Consider the following 11,446-nt stretch of genomic DNA (forward strand, 5'->3'; position numbering starts at 1 on the left):
AAAGCGTACCCAATATCAGAATTAGTGAGAAAGTCCTGAATGAAATAAAGTTCAGAGGGTGCCTCTGACATGTTGAGTATAGCAGAGAAGTTATTAGGAACAAACTTTGCTCCATGGAAGATTATGTCCTTGGGTGCCATTAAAATTTGAGAGAAATACGGTTGCCTGTATTGTGTTTGAAAAAATGTCTATATGAAAAATTGTCAGTAGATGAGAAAGGATGAAAGTAAAGAGAGAGAGATAAAAGAGAAAAGTAAATAAAAGATTTGACAATCTTTTCTCTCTGTTACTTATACACAAAAAGTAACCGCTGGGACACCTGTCAGACATGCAGTAATAACGGATAGTTACTGGGCTCGAGAAAACAGTAATCATTACTTACCCACGTGCCTGTTTTCAAGGAAAAACCGTTCCATTTACCCAGATATTCCATTAATCAAGGTGAAACAGTTTTAATTCAAAATTGAAACCGTTCCCACTTATTTAATTAATTTTCACTGCAGCATTAATATTCTGAAAAGAAATTAAGTGAAAAAGACCAAGATAAATTATATGAGTAAGTACTGATAAAGGAAAATCAGAACTTAAAGTAAAACATAATTTATATGGTCATCAGAATATAAATATCTATCAGGATTTATCACTGCATTACAAAGTATCTCAGAGATAAAATCTTGAAACAAAAACAAATTTCATTAATATATCAAGTGAATACATTCATGAAATTGAAATTACATCAGCACTTATACAAGATTTCCCTAAGCTACTAAACCTAACGTCAACAGCCTTAGTCCTAGCTCAAGAAGCAGGGCAAGGCTGATGATGAAGAAAAACAGGAAGAAGAAAATAAATCATTTCTTCTTCCTACTCTCGACAAACAGAATGGCGAGTCGGATGATTCACTCTTGCTGGCGGAGAGCTTCCAGCCTTTCCTCCTCCAATCGCTCCAGATGGCGATGATAATCCATATAGAAGAACAGGAGGTGGGTCAGTACCTCCTGTGGGACAGAGTCCCATATCTCCTCAGGAATGGCCGTGACGTGCCATTCCTGCTGCCAATCAGCATAGCTTAGCTCCATATTAAATGTTTGGTAATTCAAAAACATGTTGTATCTGACCATTGTGTTTTTGAAAGAAAAAGTATGAAGGTAAGTTTGTGAGAAAGAATTTGATGAGAAGGCTGATGTGAAGTGGTTGCTTATATAGGCAAGTGAATGCCAGGAGACGCAAAGGAATTTAATGCTGATAGGTAGAATTAATTCTACTTCGTCTCCCCAGACTTGAAAAAAGAATAACATTCATTGGAAAGAGAAAACATGGTTTAATGCGCACAAGTAACAAGTAAAAGTAGACTGTTCAAGTACGAATACCATTAACCCTAACCATAGTGACTATTAATCTTCCACTTCAACATATTCTAGTTTGAACCGAGACTGTTACCAAATTTTATCCACAGATAAGTCAAGTAAAGAATTTAGACTGTAATATCAGAACTTAGACTTATATCAGAACTTAACAGTCATCAGAACATAATTTCTTAACTCGAAAAAGGAATGCTTATCTGAGTAAATCCTCATACAAGTTCTGAGTTATACTCTTCAGAACTTAATCTTCAGAATATGCAACAAGAACTTGTCCTCACAATTGGTGTAAGGTGACACAATGACTGTTTATCTAAAACAACATAGACCACCACAGTAATCATAGAGTGTGAAAAGTCACCAAGAAAATATTTTGCTTTTCTAATACATATTTACTTAATACCAGCAATACACTTGGGTCGTCCCTTCCACATTTTTACTCTAGATCTCAAAGGAGTACCTGATTTTATTCTTTGATCCTTTTGGTTTTTCTTTTGATAAGTGAGGTTTATTAGCACTTAGTATATTCAGCAGTTTTACTAGTATCAGAACTTAACAGATGAGTAGCATTATTCTAATTTGTGACTTAGTAATAAGATAAACAAAGTAAACTCAACTAAGCTCAATTATCAGAATTTGCTTGTGTCATAAAATTTCCACAGAAATAATTACTTCTTACATGGGATCATTTGTTTATTGAAGACTACTAGGTCAGTATCTAGCACAGTTATCCTCATAGGATTGAATATTTACTTAAACATACATATCACGTATCAGAGTTTAGAAACATATATCAGACAACAATCAGTACTTAAACGCATATTTCAATTAATCACAGAATACACAAAGAGATTACATTCTATAAATACTGATCATAAAGTCTGTTGCATCAGAACAAAACTAGGCAGATTTAGAAAAAGAACCTGAAACCATTCCAAGTTCATTTACCAATCTTGTAAAAGTGGCTTCACACAGTGGTTTTGTGAAGATATCTGCTAGTTGTTGATCTGTTGGAACAAAGTGCAATTCCACTGTACCTTCATCCACATGTTCCCTTATGAAGTGGTACCTGATGCTGATGTGCTTTTTCATAGAGTGTTGAACTGGATTACCTGTCATAGCAATAGCACTTTGATTATCACAGTAAATAGGGATTTTGAAATATGTTAACCCATAATCCAGTAACTGATTCTTCATCCAAAGAATCTGTGCACAACAGCTTCCTGCAGCAATATACTCTGCTTCTGCAGTTGATGTGGAAATTGACTTTTGTTTCTTGCTGAACCAAGAAACCAATCTGCCTCCAAGGAATTGGCAGCTTCCACTTGTGCTTTTCCTGTCAATTTTGCAACCTGCAAAATCTGCATCTGAGTAACCTATTAGTTTAAAATCTGATTTTCTAGGATACCACAATCCCAGATCAACTGTTCCTTTAAGATACTTAAAAATTCTTTTCACAGCTGTTAAGTGAGGTTCTCTTGGATCTGCTTGAAATCTTGCACAAAGACAGGTAGCATACATGATATCAGGTCTACTAGCAGTTAGATAGAGTAGAGAGCCAATCATACCTCTGTAATCAGTAATATCTACTGATTTACCAGTATCCTTATCCAGTTTTGTTGCAGTGGCCATGGGAGTGGATGCACTTGAACAATCTTGCATTCCAAATTTCTTCAGCAAGTTTCTAGTGTATTTAGTTTGACAAATAAAAGTGCCTTCTTCATTCTGCTTGACTTGAAGGCCCAGAAAATAGCTAAGTTCCCCCATCATACTCATCTGATATCTTGACTGCATCAGTTTGGCAAACTTCTTGCAAAGTCTGTCATTTGTAGACCCAAAAATGATATCATCAACATAAATCTGGACCAGAAGTAAGTCCTTTCCATGGTTGAGGTAGAACAGTGTTTTGTCTGTTGTTCCTCTGTTGAATCCACTTTCTAGAAGAAACTGAGCTAAAGTCTCATACCATGCTCTAGGAGCTTGCTTAAGTCCATAAAGTGCTTTATCAAGCCTGTAGACATAATCTGGATGTTTGGAATCTACAAATCCTGGAGGTTGTTCAACATATACTTCCTCCTCCAATTCTCCATTGAGAAAAACACTTTTCACATCCATTTGAAAAAAAGTAAACTTTTTATGAGCAGCATAAGCCAGAAATATCCTTGTGGCTTCTAACCTAGCAACTGGTGCAAATGTTTCATCATAATCAATTCCCTCCTGTTGAGAATATCCTTTTGCAACCAGCCTTGCCTTATTCCTTGTAATTATGCCATCACTGTCAGTTTTGTTTCTGAATACCCACTTTGTACCAACAACAGATCTATTCTTTGGTCTTGGCACTAGGGTCCAGACTTTGTTTCTTTCAAATTCATTCAACTCTTCCTGCATTGCTTGCACCCAATCAGCATCTTGAAGAGCTTCTTCCACTTTCTTTGGCTCAGTCTGAGAGAAAAAAGAATTGTAAAGACATTCATTTAAAGTACCTGTTCTAGTTCTGACACGTGCATCAGGATTTCCAATTATCAAATCAGGTGTATGTGATTTTGTCCACTTCCTTGCAGATGGAAGGTTTTCTCTAGAACTGGATGCTCCCCCATGATCCATGCTGTCTTCAATTTCATTTTCTGATGCTCCCCCTGAAACTATGCTCTCTGAGTTGGATTCTTCAGAATTTAGATTTTCAGCACTAGCAGAACTTGGCTTATCAGAACCTGATGAATCAGAACTTGAAGAGCCAGATGTATGTTCTGATGTTTCTTGAGATGTGGTAAGATCTTGAGTATGCTCCCCCTGCATAGGTGCATCTTCCTTTGACGTAGTCACCACAGTTTCAATAACATCAGAGTTTAATCCATCAGAGTTTACAGTATCAGGACTTAGACTGTCAGGATTTTCAGTATCAGAATTTGAGTCTTCATTTTCAAATCTCAGCTGATCATGATCAATGAAATCTTCAAGACCAGTAATCTTCTTGTCATCAAAAGAGACATTGATAGATTCCATGACCACTTTTGTTCTCAAATTATAGACTCTGAAGGCTTTTGTGGAAAGTGGATATCCAACAAAGATTTCTTCATCAGCTTTTAGATCAAACTTGGATAGCTGTTCAGGATGAGTCTTGAGAACAAAACACTTGCATCCAAATACATGAAAGTACTTCAGATTTGGCTTCTTTTTCTTTACCATCTCATATGGTGTTTTTCCATGCTTGTTAATGAGTGTTGCATTTTGAGTAAAACAAGCAGTCTGCACAGCTTCAGCCCAGAAATAGGTTGGAAGCTTTGCTTCTTCAAGCATTGTACGTGCAGCTTCAATGAGAGTTCTATTCTTCCTTTCAACAACTCCATTTTGCTGTGGAGTTCTAGGAGCAGAAAATTCCTGCTTTATTCCATAGTTTTTGCAGAACTCTTCCATTTTCAAATTCTTGAACTCAGTGCCATTATCACTCCTTAAGATTTTCACAGAATCTTTGACCAATTTATCCAGATGTTTGACATGATCAATCAAGATAGATGTAGTTTCACTTTTTGTGTGCAAGAAATACACCCATGTGTATCTGGTGAACTCATCCACTATGACCAACACATATTTCTTCTTTGCAATAGACATGACATTCACTGGACCAAATAGATCAACATGTAGTAGATGATAAGGCTCAAGAATTGATGATTCAGTCTTGCTCTTAAATGAAGATTTTCTTTGTTTGGCTTTCTGACAGGAATCACAAAGGCCATCAGGAGCAGATACTGACTTTGGCAGTCCTCTCACAAGATCTTTCTTGACCAGTTCATTTATATTATTGAAATTTAAATGAGAGAGTTTCTTGTGCCAATTCCCGCTTTCTTCAATTGATGCTCTACTTATCAGACAGATTGCAGAACCAACAGTACTTGTTGGAAGCTTAGCTTCATAAATGTTACCATGCCTGTATCCTTTCAGAACAACTTTGCCTTTAGATTTACTCACAATTTCATAGTGTTCTTCAAAGAAATCAACATGATAACCTCTGTTACAGATTTGACTTATACTCAGCAGATTGTGTTTAAGTCCTGATACCAGAGCTACTTCTTTAATTATGACATTCCCAAGATTGATATTGCCATATCCCAATGTTTTTCCAATGTTGCCATCTCGATAAGAAACACTTGGGCCAGCCTTCTCCACAAAGTCTGATAGCAGGGCCTTATTTCCAGTCATATGTCCTGAACATCCACTGTCCAGAACTAGAATGTTTTTCCTGTTGCCCTGCAATCACAAAGACCACTAATTATTAATTTTAAGGACCCAGAATTGCTTGGATCCTTTGGTCTTATTAAGTTTGTTAACATTTGCAGCGGATTTAGCATCAGAGTTTATGTTAACATTTTTCTTATCAGAACTTACACTATCAGACTTTGAATCAGAATTTACACTAGAAGGAACAATGGAAACTTTCTTTAAAGAATGTTTTATTTGATAATAATCATAGTACAAACTATGATATTCCTTACAAGTATAAATAGAATGCCATAAACTACCATAATGAAAACAAAGATTTTGTGGTTTGTATCTAACAGACTGACTCTTAACTCCTGATTTTGAAGGTAAGGAGTTAATATTCTTATTCTTCCTGCAAAAAGAAGCCAGATGGTTAGAACTTCCACAGTTATGACATGTTTTCCTAGGAGCATCAGGAACAGGTTTATAATCATTGCTTTTATTCACACTTTCCTTTCCATTCCTATTTTTCCTAGGTGATTTTACCTTGTTTGCATTCTTAACATCTTTCAGCTTATGCTTAAGCTGCTTCTTTGTCATTAAGCCTATGTTTACTTCAGCTGTCTTTTCCTGTTTTAGTTTGTCATAAGTTAATTCCTCTTTAACTTCTGATTTCTCATTTTCAGACTTTACAGTTACAAACTTAACAAGTTTTAACTTTGGCTTTTGCTTAACAACAGGCTTAATTTCTTCAGTTCCTTTATCATTCTTATCTTCTTCATAACCTAAGCCCTCTTTCCAGTTTCCACTACTTAGCAAGTTTTGAGTTGTTTTGCCAGAGTTAGTCCAAGTCCTGATAATCTCTCTTTCCTTTTCTAACTCAGTTTTTAGAGATTCATTCATTTTTAGCACTTCATCCCTAACATAAAAAGCATCATCTCTATCCTTCTGAGTTTGATGGAACATGACTAACTCTTTTTCTAAGAAATCATTTCTTTTCTTAAAAGCAAGATTTTCAGAAGTTAATCTGTCACATGTTAAAGTTTGATCTCTATAACTAACAAACATGGTTTTAAGATATCTTCTCAACTCATTAATATCATCAGTATGAAAAGCATAAGTAGTCTTAGGTACCTTTGTTTCAGCAGCTTCAGAACTGTTCTCAGCACTTTCTTTATCAGCATTTGCCATCAATGCATAGTTCTCCTCACTTTCAGAGTCTGAGGTGTCTGTCCAGCTTTTCTGCTTTGTGACAAGAGCCTTGCCTTTGTCACCCTTTCCCTTCTTGCAATCAGGAGATATGCGGCCTTTCTCACCACAATTATAGCATTTAATATTTCTATAATCTCCTCTGTCAGACTTTCCTCCTCTGGCTTCAGATCTTCTGAAATTCTTCTTATCAGAACTTATGCCTTTCTTGGAAAACTTCTTTCCCTTCCTGAACTTCCTGTATGCAATCTTTGTGATTCCTTTCACCATAAGAGCACACAGCTTCATCATCTCCTCATCAGCATCAGTCTCAGGCAAGCTTTCAGAATCTGATTCATCATCACTTTCAGAACTTGATGACTCAGAATCAGACTTTATGAAAAGAGCTTTACTCTCGTCTTTCCTTGAGGAAGCTGCTTTGGGGGATTCTTCTTCAGCCTTAAGAGCAACTGTCCTTGACTTTCCTCCTTTCCTCTTGCTTCTTTGTTCCATCTCAAGTTCATGAGTCTTGAGCATTCCATAGATTTCATCAAGAGTTGTTTCATCAAGATTGTAGTTGTCTCTTATTGTCGTTGCCTTCAAATCCCAACATTCAGGAAGAGCTAACAGGAATTTAAGGTTTGAATCTTCAAGATCATACTCTTTATCAACCAATGACAAATCATTCAAAAGTTTGACAAATCTATCATATAAATCATTCAATGACTCATTAGTCTTTGAGTCAAAATGTTCATACTCTTGAGTGAGTATTGTCTTCCTGTTCTTCTTAATTGTGTCAGTTCCCAGACACCTTGTTTCCAGAGCATCCCATATCTCCTTAGCAGTCTTGCAGTTGATTACCCTATTTGACATTACATTATCAATGGCACTATGCAGTAAGTGTCGTACCTTAGCATCCTTAGCAATTGATGCTATATCTTCAGCAGTATAATCACTCTTCTCCTTTGGTACGGTCTTTGCTGCTTCACCTGCAAGTGCAACAGCGAGCTTGGTTGGTTTGTGAGGCCCTTCCTTGACTCTATCAAGGTATTCTGGATCTGTTGCTTCCAGGAACATGGTCATCCTTACCTTCCATATGGGATATTCAGATGGTCTCAGTATGGGAACTCTGATAGTCTCATACCGACTTTGGATTTGTGTCTTTGGAGGTTCTTCAGTTTTTGTAGGCTTAGTTGGAGTTTCTGTGTCAGACATGATTGTGTTTGGATCTTTAACTGTATGTGTGTTAACAGATTAGCTCTGATACCACTTGTTAGGTCACACACACTATAGAGGGGGTGAATACAGTGTATTATACAATCAAATCGAACTCTAATATCTTAAGTAACAGAAAATAAACTTTATTGAAACAATAAACTCTGTTACAGTATGGAACTGTTACCTCTCAGTGATGAACAAATATCACGAGAGCTGCTAGGGTTACAATAAATAATCTTCTCGAATATAATAACACTTATAGTGTAAACCCTAGGTCTCTGTTTATATACTACACAGTTACAAGATAATCGCTAATTGATATGGAATATAATTCTACTTCCTAAAATATATCAATCAGATATCTTTTCTTCCAAGTATTCCATTCTTCACAGAACTCCTTCTTCATGCATATCTCTTCTCATGTTTATCTCGATCTTCTTTCTTTTAATCAGCTACTGTCCTTTTCTGAACATACTCCAGCACTTAAGTTCTGATATCTAACTTCTGATGATTATCTCCTGATAATATAAGTACTGATATCCTTAAGTCCTGACTTCCAGTATAAGTACTGATTAATGGTTAAGTACTGACTTGTCCGGTTAAGTAAGATCTGAAATCTAAACATAAACCATATTAGCCATGACATTATCAAATATATCTAACAAGGATTATAGTCCCGACGGATGACTCAATATAGTCCCGACGGATGATGATTTATTATCCATCGAGTGAGTAGCTTATGTAACAATAAGTCTGTGGCACGTTTCTGCATACACATTGTTTAGAATCTGTAGTAGTACTTAAGTCATGTTGACTTTAACTAGTTATGCAGAATAGGTTGATTAATTGTACATAGATGATGTCTTGTAATTCTGCATAAATGAAATGAAGTCAAGTGCCTGATTGCTACCCGATGGATAAATAACAATAAATTCGACGGATGATCAAAAATTCGACGGATGATCAACAACCCGACGGATGATCAATAACTTGACGGATGATCATGAACCCGACGGATAAAGAATTAAAATATCTGTTGATAGTGACAACACAGTCACATGCGTCGAGTATATGTAAATGGAATGTGGTAGCCTATTCAACTGGATTTTCGAGAACAAAGAAGCATTGCCATTTCCATGATATTATGAAGATATTCAAAGATGCTGGAAAAGAGTAATGAAATAGCATTGTATTAGACTTGATAGTTTTTGTTTTATTATCCTGTCTTATTACTTTTTAATCTTGATGATATATAAACCAAGAAGCAACAAATAGAATTGTAACTAAGGAACTAAGAAACTCATATAGAAAGAGAGAAACATTTGTAAGCTGTATTCTTAGCATTTCTCTCATTCTTAGTTGTTATCATTTTGTAAGCAGCTGTGAGCTTTTTGCACAGAGTTCTCTCGATATATATAATATATCTCTGGTGGAATCATTCAAATCCACCAGAAAGTTTTTAAAGACTCTTGTTTTTAATTACTTGTGTTTTGATTCATTTCAAGTAACTATTCCGCATTCTGCTAATCAATTCACACTTATATATATATTTGAGTTAGAACATTTTTATTCAAGAAAAAGTTTCAAGAATTCCATTCAACCCCCCTTCTGTAATTCTTGTTACATTGTTAAGGGACTAACAATTCATATCAGAGCAAGCTCTTGAAGAACAAAGAGTTTAAAGATCAAAACAATACAGCAAGATGAACAAGAAGGATGTTGGAGTCAAGATTCCTTTTCTGGATAAAGATAATTACCATCATTGGAAGGTAAAGATGCATCTTCATTTACTTTCTCAAGATGAGGCCTATGTGGACTACATATAAAGAGGCCCTCATATATTAATGAGAGCTACAACTGGAAATGAGCCATCTGTCCCCAAGCCAAGGCATGAATGGTCTGATCCTGATATTGAACAAGTCAGGAAGGATAAAAAGGCCATGAATATCCTGTTTAATGGAGTTGATGGTGATATGTTTGACAACATTATCAACTGCAAAACTGCCAAGGATGTTTGGGATACAATACAGATCATCTGTGATGGCACTGAGCAAGTTAGAGAAAACAAGATGCAGTTACTGATTCAGCAATATGAGCATTTTCATAATGAAGAAAGTGAGTCTCTCACTGACATTTTTAGTAGGTTTCAAAAACTGCTAAATGCTTTAAAGTTGCATGGAAGGGTCTATCAGACAAAAAACTCCAATCTGAAATTCCTTAGATCTCTTCCAAAGGAATGGAAACCAATGACAATCTCATTGAGAAACTCATAAGATTATAAAGAGTTCACTTTGGAGAGATTGTATGGCATCCTGAAAACTTATGAGCTTGAAATAGAGCAAGATGAGAGGATGGAGAGAGGAAAGAAGAAAGGAGGGTCCATTGCACTAATCGCCGAATTAGAGAAAGATAAGGAGATGAAGATGGAAGCTGTTGAGTCAAATTCAAGGGTCTGTGAAAGCAAGGGCAAGGGGCTTGCAGTAGAAAGTGAAGATTCTTTGAGCCAAGATGACATGGAAGACATTGATGAACATTTAGCATTTTTTTCTAGAAGATTTTCCAAGCTCAAGTTCAAAAAGAAATTTGGAGCAGCCAAGCCAAATAGAAACATGGTGGATAAATCAAAATTCAAATATTTCAACTGTGGCTTGGCAGGGCACTTTGCCAGTGAGTGTAGAAAGTCAGATTCCAGCAAGAAAAAGTTTGAGACTGTGGATTATAAGCAAAAATACTTTGAGCTGCTCAAACAAAAAGAAAGGGCTTTCATTACATAAGAAAACGACTGGGCAGCAGATGGTCTGGATGAAGATGAAGATGTCAGCTATGTCAATCTAGCCCTAATGGCCAAGTCTGATGAAACAGGAACATGTTCTTCAAGTAATCAGGTAATTATTACAAACCTTGCACATTTATCTAAAGCTGAGTGTAATGATGCTATAAATGACATGTCTACAGAATTGAGTCTCAGTTCATTGATTTTGAAAAATTAAGAATTGAGTGTAAGATTGCCTAGGAGGAATTAACTGAGACCTTGAAGAAAGAAGAAATTTTGAAGAAGCAGCTCGAGCGAGAAAAGGAGGTGATTAAGGCATGGAAAACATCTAGAGATGTCCATGCTCAAATCACCAAAGTTCAAGGAATCGAGTCCTTCTGTGATGCAGCCTGGAAAAAGAACAAGGAGAAACTATAACCAAATTTGTTAAATGGAGTGCTAACAGATGTAGACTCGACGGATGATGAGGGTCATCCGTCGGATAACAAAAAGGGTAATCCGTCGACTGATGAAAATCCTCATCCGTCAGCTGTAAGCAAGCCTATCAGTAAACCCAAACTTGTTAAGTTGAATGAAAAGTATGGATCTGTTTCCAAGAACTTTGTTCCAGGAGAATCGAGTCAAGTTAAGAAAGGGAAAAAGGGTAATATTGGTCATATGACTGTCAAACAGTTAAGTGACAGACTTGAAAAGATTGAGGTGAAAACAG

This window comes from Apium graveolens, chromosome 9, assembly GCF_009905375.1.
Source record: "Apium graveolens cultivar Ventura chromosome 9, ASM990537v1, whole genome shotgun sequence".
In the NCBI taxonomy this organism is placed as follows: domain Eukaryota; kingdom Viridiplantae; phylum Streptophyta; class Magnoliopsida; order Apiales; family Apiaceae; genus Apium; species Apium graveolens.